Genomic DNA, 14,267 nt, shown 5'->3' with positions numbered 1-14,267 from the left:
TGTAAAAGCTCTTTTCTAAATGTTGCTTTGATCCATACTGCCAAAGGTCTCTTAATCCTCAATTTACCTACAACTGGGTTGCTCAGAGAATTCATGCATTTTAGAAATGCCTTAACACTTACATTTTAATTCCCTCAAAATCATCCATCCAACTCCTTGGCAGTTTTGAAGTAGGACTATATTTTGTGCATTGCTAGCTGGAGTTGGGATGGACTTGGGATCAAGTTGCATGGCTTTTTGACTATGTGGTGGTTTGGGTTTTAGGGCAGAAACAAGGAAGGGCCCTCACAGAGCAGTAAAGGGTTACCTGGATGTCCAGGGGTAGTGCATTTTCCCTGAGCAAATGTTTGCTGCCAGGATGTTTGGTGCCATATCTGCTGTTTGGATCTTGGGTAGCAGTAAGACGATCTCTTCTTACTACACGTGCTTGTTGGTCACATGCATCATAGTCCGCCTCAGTGCTATCAAGGTGGCACAGAATGGGAGCACTGTGGATGGCAATCCATGTGTAATCACTGTGCTGAGCATATGGACTGGCAAGCAATGCTGACACACATTTGTCCTTATATGCCAGTGTTTGTCCATACAGATGATACAGTCTGTTTGTCAGTGACTAAAGAGGACAAAGCCATATCCTTTGATTGATTCATTTGTTACTCAACTGCAACAACAAAAAATGTGATTGCAGACAAAGCTTTCTGTCCAGGTGAGTTTGTTTTATACCCAGTATTGAGTGTTTCATCTTAGCAAAGACGTTGCCACATTTTTGTACACAGTATGTGTCTGGCCATCTATGGAGTCATTGTGGGCCACAGGTTTAGTGACAGTCAAAAGTCTCTATCATAATTTAATTTTGTCTGGCATGGTCTCTATCATTATTTAATATAGTTTCCAGATGAAGAGATTTGGCTAGTTTTTATTCCAATGTGAAAATCTTTTAACTGCACTATAAGTAGAAGAAAGTTGCTCACTGTTTCTGACTGAAAACCCAGCAGGGAAGAATGATTTTTGAAGTGGTGAGAACTAAACAGTCCATGGACTGTTTATTCCATCTTTACTCACCCTAGTAAGATTAATTTCTTGCAGATCCGATCAGTATACATCCCAAGGTGGACTATCAGTTCTGAAGGAAACCAGAAGCAATGAATAAGTCAGCTTCCCTTCTTTGCAATGCTAGCAACATCTGGGTTTCTAGTGCCCTTGTTAGCTAAATCAGAAATGTCACAGAAGTCTGAAGTCATAACATTGCTTCCCCTAAAAATTGCAGAAAATGACTTGCTTTTGTAATGAAATGTCATTTGTGGTGTGGGCTGTGCTTTCTAGATGTGGCTTGAAACAATTTTCATAGCAGTTGAAGTGTCTATTTATCAAGTGAAAAGGAACTAGGGGCCAAATGCATTACATTTTCAGCTGAATTCAATTTGTATTTCTAGAATGGAGATTAGGCTTTTACTAATAAAGCTTACTGTGAGGCTAAGAACAGAAAAGATAACCACTTTGCTGTTTTTGCTACTGATTTCTGGGACTGAAATGTGTCTGAACTACAAAGGTGCAGAACAGCACTTCAGGATATTTTGAATAGTCTTTTCTTCTTAATGGGCTTTAAAAATACCTATTCTGGATGTTTTTCAAGGTGCAGCCTGTTTCAGCTTTTATCTAGCACTCCTGCTTTTACTTCACTCCTGCATTGTTATGGCCAGAAACTCCATATATCTGTGTTTCAGAGGAATATCTGCTTTGGGGTTTTTTGTTGCTGTTTTTTTTTGTTTGTTTTGTTGTTTTTGTTTTTTGTTGTTGTTTGTTTGATTTGATTTTTTTCCATAAATCTTCACTTTTTTTTGTTAGAGTAACATGGCTTTTACTTATTTGCGTAAATTCACATTTCTTATTGCTACAGCCACTCTTCAAGTTTAATCCTCATTTTGCAGTCCTAGTAGCAGAGCCTTGTATGGGTTAATTTCTGTAGTTGCCACATATTTTGATGAAGCACTGACCACTTTGTCAGGAGAGCATTGCCTCTGCTCAGGCTAAATATTCCATTCATCCTGCTGGGAGTTTTCTCATCTCTTCTTGAAGGAAAAATGGAGTTATAGGAAAGAGACAATATCCTCTGCAACTGTAAATCATTGTAGGATTGATTTTGGAGGGAGGATAGATGGGGAGACAATGGTATAAAGGTATAAGAGGTAGGATATTTGGCCATAACAGGCAGACAAAATGGGAATGTTTTGCAGTGCAGTACCATATATTGCCTCTTTCAGGAAAGATCTTTCTCACACAAAGGTGGCATCTGCAGGAGTTTGTACATGTCCAGCCTGCAGGTACTGCAGTAGGTGGGGAAACTGTGAGGTGGAATTGCACTTAGACCTATCTGCCACAAATATTCTGCCCCCAAATGTGCCCCTGGGGAGACACTGAGAGCTCAATGCACTAGAAAATGCCAGTGGGTTGAATTAAAGTCAGGAAAATGTGATTTTCTCATCAAATTTTGCTAACCTGTAGAGAAAGGCATCAGTATTCAGTCTGAGCTGATAACAGGTTTAAAAGATGTAGTATAATCAGTGCTGCCAGGAGACAGCATAGACACATCATTCCTTGTGTGCTGCTGTAGAATAGAAATTACATTGTCCCAAAGGGCTCTGTTCAAATAGAACTTTGAGCTTTATGCTTTATGAAAAGTTGTGATACTTGGAGATCAGTGAACCAAAAGTTTCTTTTTTTTTCTTTTGTATTTTTTCATACTTATCTGAGGAAGTAGGAGAAGTTTTAGTATAGTAATATTTGCTAAAGAGCTCTTGAAGGTGGCCTCATACTCTAATGCCTCCAGCAGGAAGCAACAAGCTAAACAGCCTCAGGCAAGGCTTTTAAATGGACTCCAGGATACCCAGTAGGCTCTGTTTTGAGGCCTTCTCTTGATTTCACTGAAGCTAAAGTAAGGAAAGAAAAAATCTAAAGGAAATATTTTCCCAGTGTAGGTCTTTGACAAGATCTTTTATATATATATATATATATATATAAAAGATATATATCTTTGTGTGTGTGTGTATATATATGTATATATATATATATGTATATATATATATATGTCTTACTCTCCAGTCTCTGCTAAATGAATAGTGAGGGGATCAACACTGTCAGCTGGGATGCATGTAGAAATAAATAACAAAATGTTGAAGAGAAACAGTCTTATTTACTTTAGTTAGAGATCACAAAAGCTACAGAATCACATGAGGTATGCAGAAATCTTCACAGCTTCTTGGAAGAAACACTGGCTGGGGACTTTTTCATTAGGTCCATTTATATCTCTGACTAGTTTTTAGAAGTACAACAATCTAATATTTGAAATCCACAGTCTCCTTTTAATGCTGTGTTATTGTGGAATATCACTTTTGCATAAGTGATGTGAGCATTGCTGCAAAGTCAGGAAATGTCTCAGCTATGCAAGCTGGATCCTTAAATGGTGATTGACAAAATTTTTTAAGAGTCTGGGAGTCTTTTAAAAGTTTGCACAGAAACAGCTCTTGTAATGAGATAAACATGAAGCCATAAATAAGCTTCAATGTTATCAAAAAATAAATCAGAACTTAACAATAATGGAAAAAGGTATGATTTTTATTCTTCCTAAAATGTAAAAATATGTGTAAAAATTTTGCCTTGCAACTTCTGTTGAAATTGAGGAGGGTAAAAAGTTTTAAATTTTTGATACCTTTTTCCACATATTGTAGTGATTTCTGCATGCACTGATCACAAATTGTTACTTCTATTTACAGAAATGTAAACGTCCTGCATATTTGGTATAGAACAATTTGATTCTGTGTGAGGATAAGGAGGGTTGATCAAATAAGTGTCAGCTATGTTGACAGCAAATAAGGGACAACTTGTAATTTAACAGTCCTGGCAGCATGGCATCAGTTCTTACACGACAGGGAAAGCAATATGAACACTTCCTTGTTTTCCCTGTGTGCCTCTTTAGCCGTCTGTGTTACCTTTGCATCAATTCATCAGCAATGGCATTCTGTAAGAAGTGTCTTGCTGCCTATCAGGGAAAACTATTGCTCAAGATGGCAGTGCCAGACTGGATATATTATGGATATATTATATTTCCTTCCTTTCTCAAGTTATGAACTTCTGATGGTGGTTGTTATTTTCTTAGAAGGGATTATGTTTCTGATATTTGAGAGCCCAGAGGATGATCCTAAACACCTCAAAGAGGCTCAGACAGCAAGTCACCCTCTATGAGTTGAAGAGCAATCAATCCTTGATCAACAAGAAAAAAATATCAGTTTTCCCTGATGCACTGCACACACAAAATTGATACCTGCTTGCAAAGTCTCCCTTCTTTCTCTCAGCTGCTATTAGATTAACAGGCATCCTCACAGAAAAAATGCACCAATTTATGCCACATCATGGTGTGCTCGAAAACTCAGATAGGATGACATTAAAAAGCCTGGAATTAGCTAATCATGTGGGACCTTCAGAAATCCAACTGCTAGCAGAGCTGACCTTGCCCCAGGTAGGTGCAGGTGTGGCATGTTAATGTCTGGTTCAGAGCTCAGGACTGAATTAGAGCTAATCACTGCAGACAGCATAGCAGGATAGAGAGAACAAACAGTGACATACAGATAGAGTAAAAGCAAATTGTGCTAAGTAAGGAAGGAATAAATAATTGGCTAGGTTTCTTTATTATTACCTCGGAATGAAAAATTTGAGTTTGTTACTGACCTGCTGTTAAAGCCAGTACCATTAAAGTGGAACTGGAATGTTAATAGTGTATTTCTTTCTGATATTTCTGGCTTAATGCACCTTTAATTAAATCTTTTGGAGCAACTACTTTGGTTTTCTTGGAAAGGAGAAAAAATATTGGTAATAAACCATTGCTAATTTAGGGATATCATTTTTGTAACCATCAATGCAATTAGTAAACATTGCTTGGATATTTTGAAGCAAGATTAAATGTTAGAGCTTTGCAATGCACTCTGTAATGTTTTTACTTGTGTAGCTCTTAGCATGCTGTTAAAACAGCAAGGTGATCACAGTAAGAGGATTGTCTATTTTTGTTATTTTTTCAGTGCTTTCCCCATAGCAAGTACTGCCGAGCATGTGAAAGATATGCCACCAAATCTTCCCTTTTACATACGAATAAAAGAACAACAAGTGTGTTATCAGTGAGGTTTAACTAGATGGGAAAATTACCCTGCGTTTATCAGAGGCCAGTGTGAACTTAAAATAAAACTCTTAAATGACTGAAAGTTCAGTTCTGGCAATAGGTGCAGAAAGCATGGCTGGCTAGCTGACACACCTCAGGCTCTCATCAGCATCCATTCACTTGCCTCTAACTCACAGTCATGGCTCAGGTGATGGTGATGGAGGGGTAATGAGGTAGGGTAGGGTCTGTTCCTGAGGATGTACATCCCACTCATTTGCTGTTTGTGTGAGGACAGTGGGAAAGGGAAAGCAGAATTTAAAAGGAAGGGATCAAAACCTTCTGAATTTTCATTTTCTACGGGGGAAGAAGAAATGCAGTACTTAATGGATGGTGGTAGACTCCTTATGAGGTCTAAAAGAGCCTATTTGTTTCTATTAAAGAACATAACTGGAGAAGTTCATCTACTGTTCTGATATCCATGGAAAAAGAGAAAATTTTCTGGGAATATTGCTGATACCAAATGAGCTTCTATTCTCATTAAAATTCCCCCCATGCTGGCATATAGCTTTATTTGCTTCTACTCAGTCTTATTTCAATACCTGGCGTGATGCATCAACGGAGAAGGAATCCTCCTGAACTGCAATCGCTGGCCTATGGCAATGGATAGGGGTAATGGCTCCCTTGGGGCTGTTGTAGACAGCATTCAGGTCTGCCATGGTGTAGGCAATATTGCTTTGCTTAAGACAGAAGAGTTTGCACCAGTAAAATACTTTTAAAACCGAATAATTGGTGTCCTGTGAGACAACATTTGTAAGATACTTTTCTTTTTTCCTGATGGGTATGGTTGGGTTCACCCCAGCTGGGTATCAGGCACCCACCAAAACTTCTTTATGACTCCTCTCCTCCTCAGCTGGACAGGGGAGAGGAAATGTAGTGAAAACCTTTTGGGTCAAGAAAAGGATAGGGTGTTCTGCTGGGTGTTTTGTGAAACAAAAATACCAATGGCCCATCTCCTCTCCAAGTACTTTTTTGGTCAGGAACATCAAATGCTGTTGAAATTCATTAACTGTTCATGAGCTGGGAAAGTTTTTATCTTTGGGAATATATATTTTTCCATGACAGGAAAAGGATAATAAATACATGTTTTGTGCTGATAGATTCTCTTAGTGAAACACAGCTATGAAGAACAAATTTTTAGCTGCCCTGTAATAAATGTGTGTACCAGTCAGAAATAAGGTCTGCTGAGTTTGCACCTCAGAACAAAGATAATTTAGAACCATTAAGGAGCTTAAATAAAAATCTTGGAATCATAACAAAAGTCTTGAAAGTACAGACACGGGACCATGAGGGGCCCTAAGACCATAAGCACAAATGATCAGTCTGTATGGAACGTGGAGAGAAACTTGTTTTAGGGTATAATCAGAAATATTGTTTGGCTGTGCTGACTGAAGTGGCGGTAGCGGAACTGAGGTGTATATCCTGAACGGTGTTGAAAGCAGGAATCTCCTGCTAGAAGAATCTGGATATTATGAAAAATGGTAAGGAAAATCAGCAAATGTCTGTTAATTCTTTTGCCAAGTACTGTATGCAGGGTTCAGGTAACTTAATCATAAATAGAATTGTGCATCAACCTGTGGAAATTGACTATAACTCATTATATAGGCATCTTTGGACTGTTCTTGCAAGTCTGCAAGACAAATTGCTGAGTTCACTGTTTCTATACTCCAGAAAAGAGCATGCAGAATTGATCACTGTGACATCCTCTGCTGTACTGACGTACACACAAGTACCATCACTAAAATAATTCTACCCAGGTGTTTGGTTAAGGTTTGGTTGATTATGCTTTGATCAATTTCTTTAGTTATATGACTTTGAAAACTGGATATTAAACATGAATGCAACAGTATTTTGGGAAGGGCTTCAAAATTTCAGTCTGTATTCACAGTCATAGACATATTTTTCTCTCTGCATTTGGAAATAATGCCCTCTTAATACAGCCACTGTAGCAAATCCTGCTATCTGTTCAGTTGATCATGCATTATGATTTGGTTTATCCTTTCAAGTGGGTTAGAATAAATGAGATTTTCCATAGCTGAATTCCTAAATTGCCTTAAGCTGAACTTGGCTATTGATGATGCTGTGGAAATGGTGAAAGTTGCACGGCACTGTTCATCAGTACACTGGGAAAGTAACGTCTGAAAGGATGGGAATGAGGTAAATGTTATCTATTAAGAAAAAAAAAAAAGGCAGCAAAACCCAAAGAGTTACATTATTTAGTCTTACATTATTTACTATTTACATTATTTATCAGTGTTATAAAAATGTAGAAAATACCAAAAATAGTTGTTCATTTTCTGTGTGGAAGAATAGCAAGGATGCTCTAAGAATTGGAGACAATGTATTTGATTTCCTCTAAAAGTGCAGAAAATACATGATTAGCCATATCAGAAGAAACCAGATTGTGTGAGGTTGACATCAGCCAGCTGCCAGACTATCAAGTTGCCGCTGTTTCACTTTATGACAAAACAGGTGTTGGGAGGACCAAAAGGGTGGAAAAAAAGGAAGAAAATAAGAAGTTTTAGCATATGCTGTAGAAGAGAGGAGAAAAAGAAAGAAATTGTAGTAATAATTTATCCAGACATGGAAAGGCTGGCCGAAATATTCTTACTGCTTTGTTCCTGGTGTGGTTCCCACACTAGGCTGATGGAGCACCTACCTTGCTGCTCTTTCAATTTTTAATGCAAAATACAAACTCAATTTTTAGCAGGGGATCAGAAAGACATTATATCAAAAAACCTAAAGACTTCTGTGTTTCAAAGGATCTGCTGGGAACTCATCAGGTCTGAGCTTCCATGTTGGAAGTGGCAGATGACACCTTGGAGCCATGGACAAACTGAGCCTCACAGAGCTGTGGCCCTGTGTGCTCCTGCCTGGCTCCTGGGGATAAAGCAGAAGGAGAACGAGGAGAAATGCTATGCAAATAAGTGTTTGTCTAAGTGCTGATATAATTTGGGGTGGGTCATCAGCTACAGTGCTTATGTTGAAGAACTCAGGCCTGTAACTCATTAATCTCTGCTGCTTTAATCCACGGCTGTTTCTGAGCCTGCTGCAGCTCTGGTGTCATGGGCAAACTGGACTCGAGGTACACTGAAGCAGTACAAATAAGGATCACTGTCATGTGAACAAACAGTACAGAAAGAAGTGAAGTTGAAGAAGTGTTCCTAGTAAAACACAGAGGCCTCAGGTTGTGAAATAACAGATCCTTACAGATTCTTTTGAAAGGTTATACATGTAGCACTAGTAGTTGGTATAAATTTCTTTTACTGGCCTCTTTGGTGCACAGGCAGGCTGAGATTATATCCAAGATGTAGGTATTATTTGGTATAGATCTAGGAATTATAGAAGAGCCAGGTGTAAATTTTAGAGTTTGACTTTGGTTTGGCAGTCTCCCTGCCTGAAGCTTCACAGGCTGAAATGTTTACAGAGTTAGATCAGAGAACAGCAGTGAATCTTAAAATATCAAAGGCAGATTAGCCAAAATACTCTTAGGTAGTTGGGTCTTGATTCTTTCAGTGTTGTGGGAAGTGGCCTGTATCATGATTTTATCAAGATTACAAATTATAAATGCATTTCTCCGATTGGCATTTGACTGCTGTGTGGAACTGAAACTTTAAGTCTTATTAGAAGTTAATCAGCAAAAGACTACTATCTAGCCCCATTTTTATTTATTTGTAGTGGTTTGAGGATTTTTTTTGTTTTTTTCTTTCACTTTTTCCTTCTCCAATTAACTTTCAGTGTTTACTTGGAAATTTAAGAAACCAAAATATTTTGTCATTAATTCCTCTGTAATTCCTCTTTTGTAAACTTCTCATCTATATCAGGGTCTAATACTTGTGTTTCCCTTTCAGTCTAACATACTGCAAGGAATGTGTTTTCAATCAAACTGTGCATGTGCTTAATCCCTACATTTTTGTTAGTGAAGGGCATTAATTTTTTTCCAGCCTGACCTCCTTCTCTTTGATGAACAGCCTTTGCTCCTTAAGAGCTTTTGTACCTTTCATCTATAGACCAGGTGAAGTGCTGCATTGCTTCATTTCTGAACAGATTCCTTTTAAGAGCATTCTCTCTTCACAAAGAAATGAATAGCTCTTTGCAGAATGATATGGGGTTAGTCTCAATTTGAAGAGAGTGAGAAACAAAGCAGTCTTCTCAATGAATGCTTTCCTACTACATGTGGCTAATTAAAATCCATTATTGCTTCCTGCTTTCCAAAAAGCAGTTGAGATATGGATTATTGGTGGCTTGTGGATAAAGCCTGAAGATCACATTGTAAAGCAGTGAAAAATTTTCAGCTAGATATTGAATGGTAATGTATCAGTGATCAGTTTATTGGAACTGAGTGACCAAAATACTGTAAAGCAAAACTGAATAAATTCTTATGGCACACACCCGTGGTTGGCTGTGAACATCCAAAAATGATTTTTAAAGGCTTTGATCCTTCTGAAGATATGAGCAATAGCTTCAGAAGGATTTGAGTACATATGTCAATTTGAATGCTTACACAAGGAATTGGATGGCAGGTGTTGAGTGCTGCCCCAAACTTTGAAACAAGTATGTTTCTGTGAGCTAGTTTCCAAGAATTACTATCTGTTGTAGTGCTATTGGAATGACAATATCTAAGCAAATGTATAGAGTTGGAACTTCTAGTAGATTTATTTTTTCTCATTGAAAAACCTGGAATTATTTGAGCTCTCCATTTTGTAAGAAGGTGTTCAGATTTTGAAGGTTTTTTGTAAGATTTGAACTTGCTAGGCTGACATGGATATGGGAAAAGACATGCTAGTTTGATCATTCTTGCCTGAAAATTTGCTCTTGGTATAGTTGCCACCACTTTCAGAACAGCCAGACTGGGAGGGTAGGAAGAGCTTGGTCTTGGATAAGGCAAGGAGAGTTTTCTAAATATTGGCCCTGTCTTTATAGAGAGCTTTCACTGTAAGATATTTCAAAAGAACTGCCTCAGGTCAATACACTGGTACTTCTTAAAAAATGGGTTCTGTCAAGAAATTTATGGTTATGCAAACATAGCAAGGCATTGCACAGAAAACACCATTCTACAGTAGGATAAGAGCTCATGTACCCCTAGGGGCTGATTGTTGTTCCAGGCAGATGATGCTTTCATATCCATTGAAAGTGCAATTTTAAATTCAGATGGTCTCTGTTGTGCTCTGATTATTTTACGAAGGGCCTTGCTTTCCAGCTTCATGCTGGCATACTAATTTGATAGTTATTTCTTTTCTAATTTCTTAGTCTCAGACCTAATCTTTATGCTCCTTCTAATTGTTTTTTATTATTACATTTACTGTTTTAAGCTCTGGTTTCTCTCTGTACCTTAAGTAGCTTGCTGCCAGTGCATCTTTGCTACACCACTGTGCATGCAGTATTCACTGCCTGTATTTGCATAATGAGCTAATCTTTGTTGGCTGATTACTTTGTGGAAAGAATTGAACTTTTAACTGATAATAATTGCAATCTATGAAACTGCACAGTCACCCCACAAATGATCAAAGTATGCTGAAAGTTCTGCTGAAATTGATGAGCTCTCACTCTACATATTAATACCCAGCTGGAAACTTTACCTTACATTCAGCTCTATCAGAACAAAAAACTGGGATCTTACTAGGTCAGTTGCTCTGGAGTTATTAAAAGCAAGATATTTCTAAAAAAATTCCCAATACTACCCAATAGGTAATGATGTATCTTAATATGATGCTAGTTTGAGGCCAACAGAGAAAAGCATGGACTCTTCCAAGCTAGAGTTTTAAACTTAGTGCTTTGGCTTGTGCACTGAGCTTACGATGCTAAAATTATATTTGCAAACAGAACATACACAGCTTTAATTTCTTCAGACAGATTAAATATGTCTGAAGCTACATATTAACTTACCCATCATATCTAGCCTAAATTCCTTAATTTACCTTTTTTGTGTAAAAGATTTTGTAAGTGTTAGCATTGCTTTCTCTATTCACAGATGAAACTTTTGAGGTAGAATTTGCAAATATAATCTTAGTGAATTTGTCATCAGGATTAAATAAAACAAAAATGTGTCAACATTGGCCTTTACTACATGGCCAGTGAAGTACAGCTGAATGTTTTGCTACAGTGACAATGTGTAGTTATGTCCCTTTGTCTTTGTGAGCAGCACAAAGACCAAGGGACATAACTTTTTGTTAATGTTTTTTTCATAAACACAAACCATGAAATTGCTACTGTATTTCAAGGAATTCTTCATACATTCTGTCCCATGACCTCAATTTTTTTGAAATTCCAACAGAAGCTTCTAGTACAAATACAAAGGAAAAGGCTCTTTTCTGAATGTCTTGCATGAGCTAAGGTGAAGAGGAACCAAGCATTCTTCTCCATATTCTACAGCTCTGGATTTGCAGCATGGAGAACTTGATTTGCATGCCACTGCCCATGAGGAGGGATGTGTAATGAGGAGCTAAGCACAACCCATTCCTGGCAAAAGACATCTGAAGACATATATGTGGAGTTCTTCATACTGCTCATACTTTTAAGTAACACTCAGAGTATTCAATTTATCACAAGCTTTCAGACAGATTTCTGTTAGGACCTGTGGCAACTTTAAAGTGTAGCAAGTGGAACAAACCCTTGTGTGAAGAGGCTGTGGTTAATGTCAGAGAGGCTGGAGAAAAGGCTGAAAGAGGCTGAAAAAAAAACCCCTGGCTGATCCAAAACTGCATTGTGAGAGTCCAAAATCAATCTGAGTTGACTGTATTGTCATCAATCTGGAATTTGCAAGTAATTGTTCTAGTACCTCTTTGCAGTTTGTACCCCAAAGTACCCCTAAGATGAGTTTATCTACCCTTGCAGTTGTTGTGTAACTTCACTGTTGTTTTTTAAAAAGCTGTAGGTGACATGGGTATACAAGGGCCTTAGGGATAGACTGGTAGCAGTGGTGTATAGTGGAGGAAAAGGACAGTTCAATCAGCAAGCTGAAATAAAAACTATGTGCCAAAGAAAATATGCTGTGAGTCTTACCAGGGTTTTTCCTGAAGCAAGACTTTTGTTTTATTATAGGTGCTGAGCTTGTTTTCTTAGTGTCTGGTGTTACTGTATAATGCTGAATTGGTATCCCTATTTGTCCATTTAGCCCAGAAATTAGTTTTTTGCACCTTTAAAACTAGATCTGAGAGCGAAGAGGGGAAGAAGGAGAAGCAGTGGAATGTCTGAGGTGGTTGTATTCAAAAACACGGAGATCTTCAGCTTTCCTTCTCACAGACTCTGTTTTCTGCAGCATGGATGGACAGTAGGAGAAAGTTCTCCTTTGCTTTTTAGTTAGTTTTTGTTAGCTAGCTAACAGAGGCACAGAAGTTCCCTGGACTGTGGTTTTTCTTTTTCTTGTGACTGTTCAAACTACCTCTGGATGGAAAACACCAGAGAACACCCAGAGAAGTTCCATTGTTTAATATTACTAATTTTTCCTTGTTTTGTGAGTACTTTGCTTGTTAAATAAACAGGGATTTTTTCCAGTTCTCTCTAAGGAGATTTTTGTCTCTCAAACTGGGTGGGCGGAGGGGCCGCTTGAATTTGCTTTCTAGAGGGGCTCCTTCAGAGATTTCCTCCCTAAATTTGCCCTAAACCAGGACACTTAGTTAGAATCAGAAATAATATTTGGGTTTTTTCTAAGTTTCTGGTCTATTTTTATCTTCTGAAAGGGTCATTTGGAAGACCAGTTCTGACATTTACCTCCTCTGCTCTTCAAAGTCAAGTCAAACTGGCTGCTCACAATCCAGACCATAATGTACCATAAAGAATGTTAATGTATTTCTTTGAACCTTTGAAACTTCTTCAGTGGCTGAAATTTATAGTAGAAATAAGTTCATGTTGGGGGAAACAAACTACTCTTACTTTGGGATTTTGACGCTTTCATTTTCTCCACTGAAACAAACGACAGTTTAAGGGCTTGTGACACAAGTGGAGGAGACATTTTTCCATGTGCACACTATTAGTCATGTTACAGGTTCACCTTGCAACCCTGATGGGGCTTCCACACCCCACCTGAGCATCTAGAAAACAACGCTCACAAAATAAAATTATATCCTTCTGCTGTTTTAATTATATAAAGCAGCTAGTGGCAGCATCTGATAGGAATCAGTGGTGCCAGCAGTGAGACTACTAATTGCTCAGGCAGGGATTATAGAAGGTAGCAGCTTATTAAGATTGTTTTAGCTGCCTGAAACAGCATGTTCCAGGAGTTCTGTATTACCATTTTTCTGTAATGAGTATTATGTTTTAAATAGTTCCCTGCAATTTTGGGGGGCAGTGCTGATGGTGAGGTGGACTAATTTTTTTTTTTGAGAGACACAAGGATTTGCCACTCTGAAAATAATCACTGTGCTTTTGGAAAATATTTGATGAAATCTGTTGTCAAAATTCTGTTGAGGCAAAGTGCCTCATTATTATTCACCAGAGAGGATGAGCTAGCTCACTCAGGGTGGAAGATATCCCTGCTTTCCTTGGCATAGTGTGTTAGTTGCATGATGTTGTCCATAGCTGTGTGAAACAGCTGGCAACAAGAATAGCCAGAGTGGTAGCTGCACCAGTGTTGCAGACTAAAAACAGAACAATGGTTGTTAAACACTAGATAATTCTCCCACTTCTTCAGCTCAGGATGTTTTGGAAGCTTCAAGTCTACTGCATGTTGAAGGTCAAGGCAATTATTCAGGATATAAAATTAGTTTCTCTAGGGGACAAAGTTGCATGGCTCCAAGTGACTTGGCTGAAAATTCATCAAATTTAATTTTCATGGGAGTCCGAAAGGCTTGGGATATCTAGAGACCATGGTTTCCTCTCATTTCCAGATTCTGTACAAAATTAATTTCCTACAAATATCTGAATGACTCCAAAGTGATTTAGACAGATGGTCTAACTGGCTTCATGGGTCTATAGTTTCCCTCAGAAGGAATTCCTTGCCAAAATTGTATTTGTTCCAAACTTTGGTTTCCTATTTTCTAGCAGGAAGCTTTTCTCTGCTGATTTAGAGCTAGAGGAAAATGGCAGTGTAACCAAACACCCTCCTGGATCAGCATGGGAAATAAGC

General features: G+C 38.2%; 1 long non-coding RNA gene across 1 annotated transcript in view; it reads left to right on the top strand.

The window, feature by feature from the left end:
* LOC132071381 (uncharacterized) overlaps positions 1 to 12,574 on the top strand; it is a 65,069-nt gene extending 52,495 nt beyond the window's left edge. The window contains exon 3 of the long non-coding RNA XR_009418098.1: positions 11,478 to 12,574. This is a non-coding gene — a long non-coding RNA (uncharacterized LOC132071381). The remainder of the gene's footprint in view (positions 1 to 11,477) is intronic.
* Positions 12,575 to 14,267: the final 1,693 nt, after the last annotated feature.

This window comes from Ammospiza nelsoni, chromosome 3 (assembly GCF_027579445.1).
Source record: "Ammospiza nelsoni isolate bAmmNel1 chromosome 3, bAmmNel1.pri, whole genome shotgun sequence".
Lineage (NCBI taxonomy): Eukaryota > Metazoa > Chordata > Aves > Passeriformes > Passerellidae > Ammospiza > Ammospiza nelsoni.
Note: the sequence above shows the minus strand (reverse complement) of the source record. Positions and strands in the feature narration are given on the sequence as shown.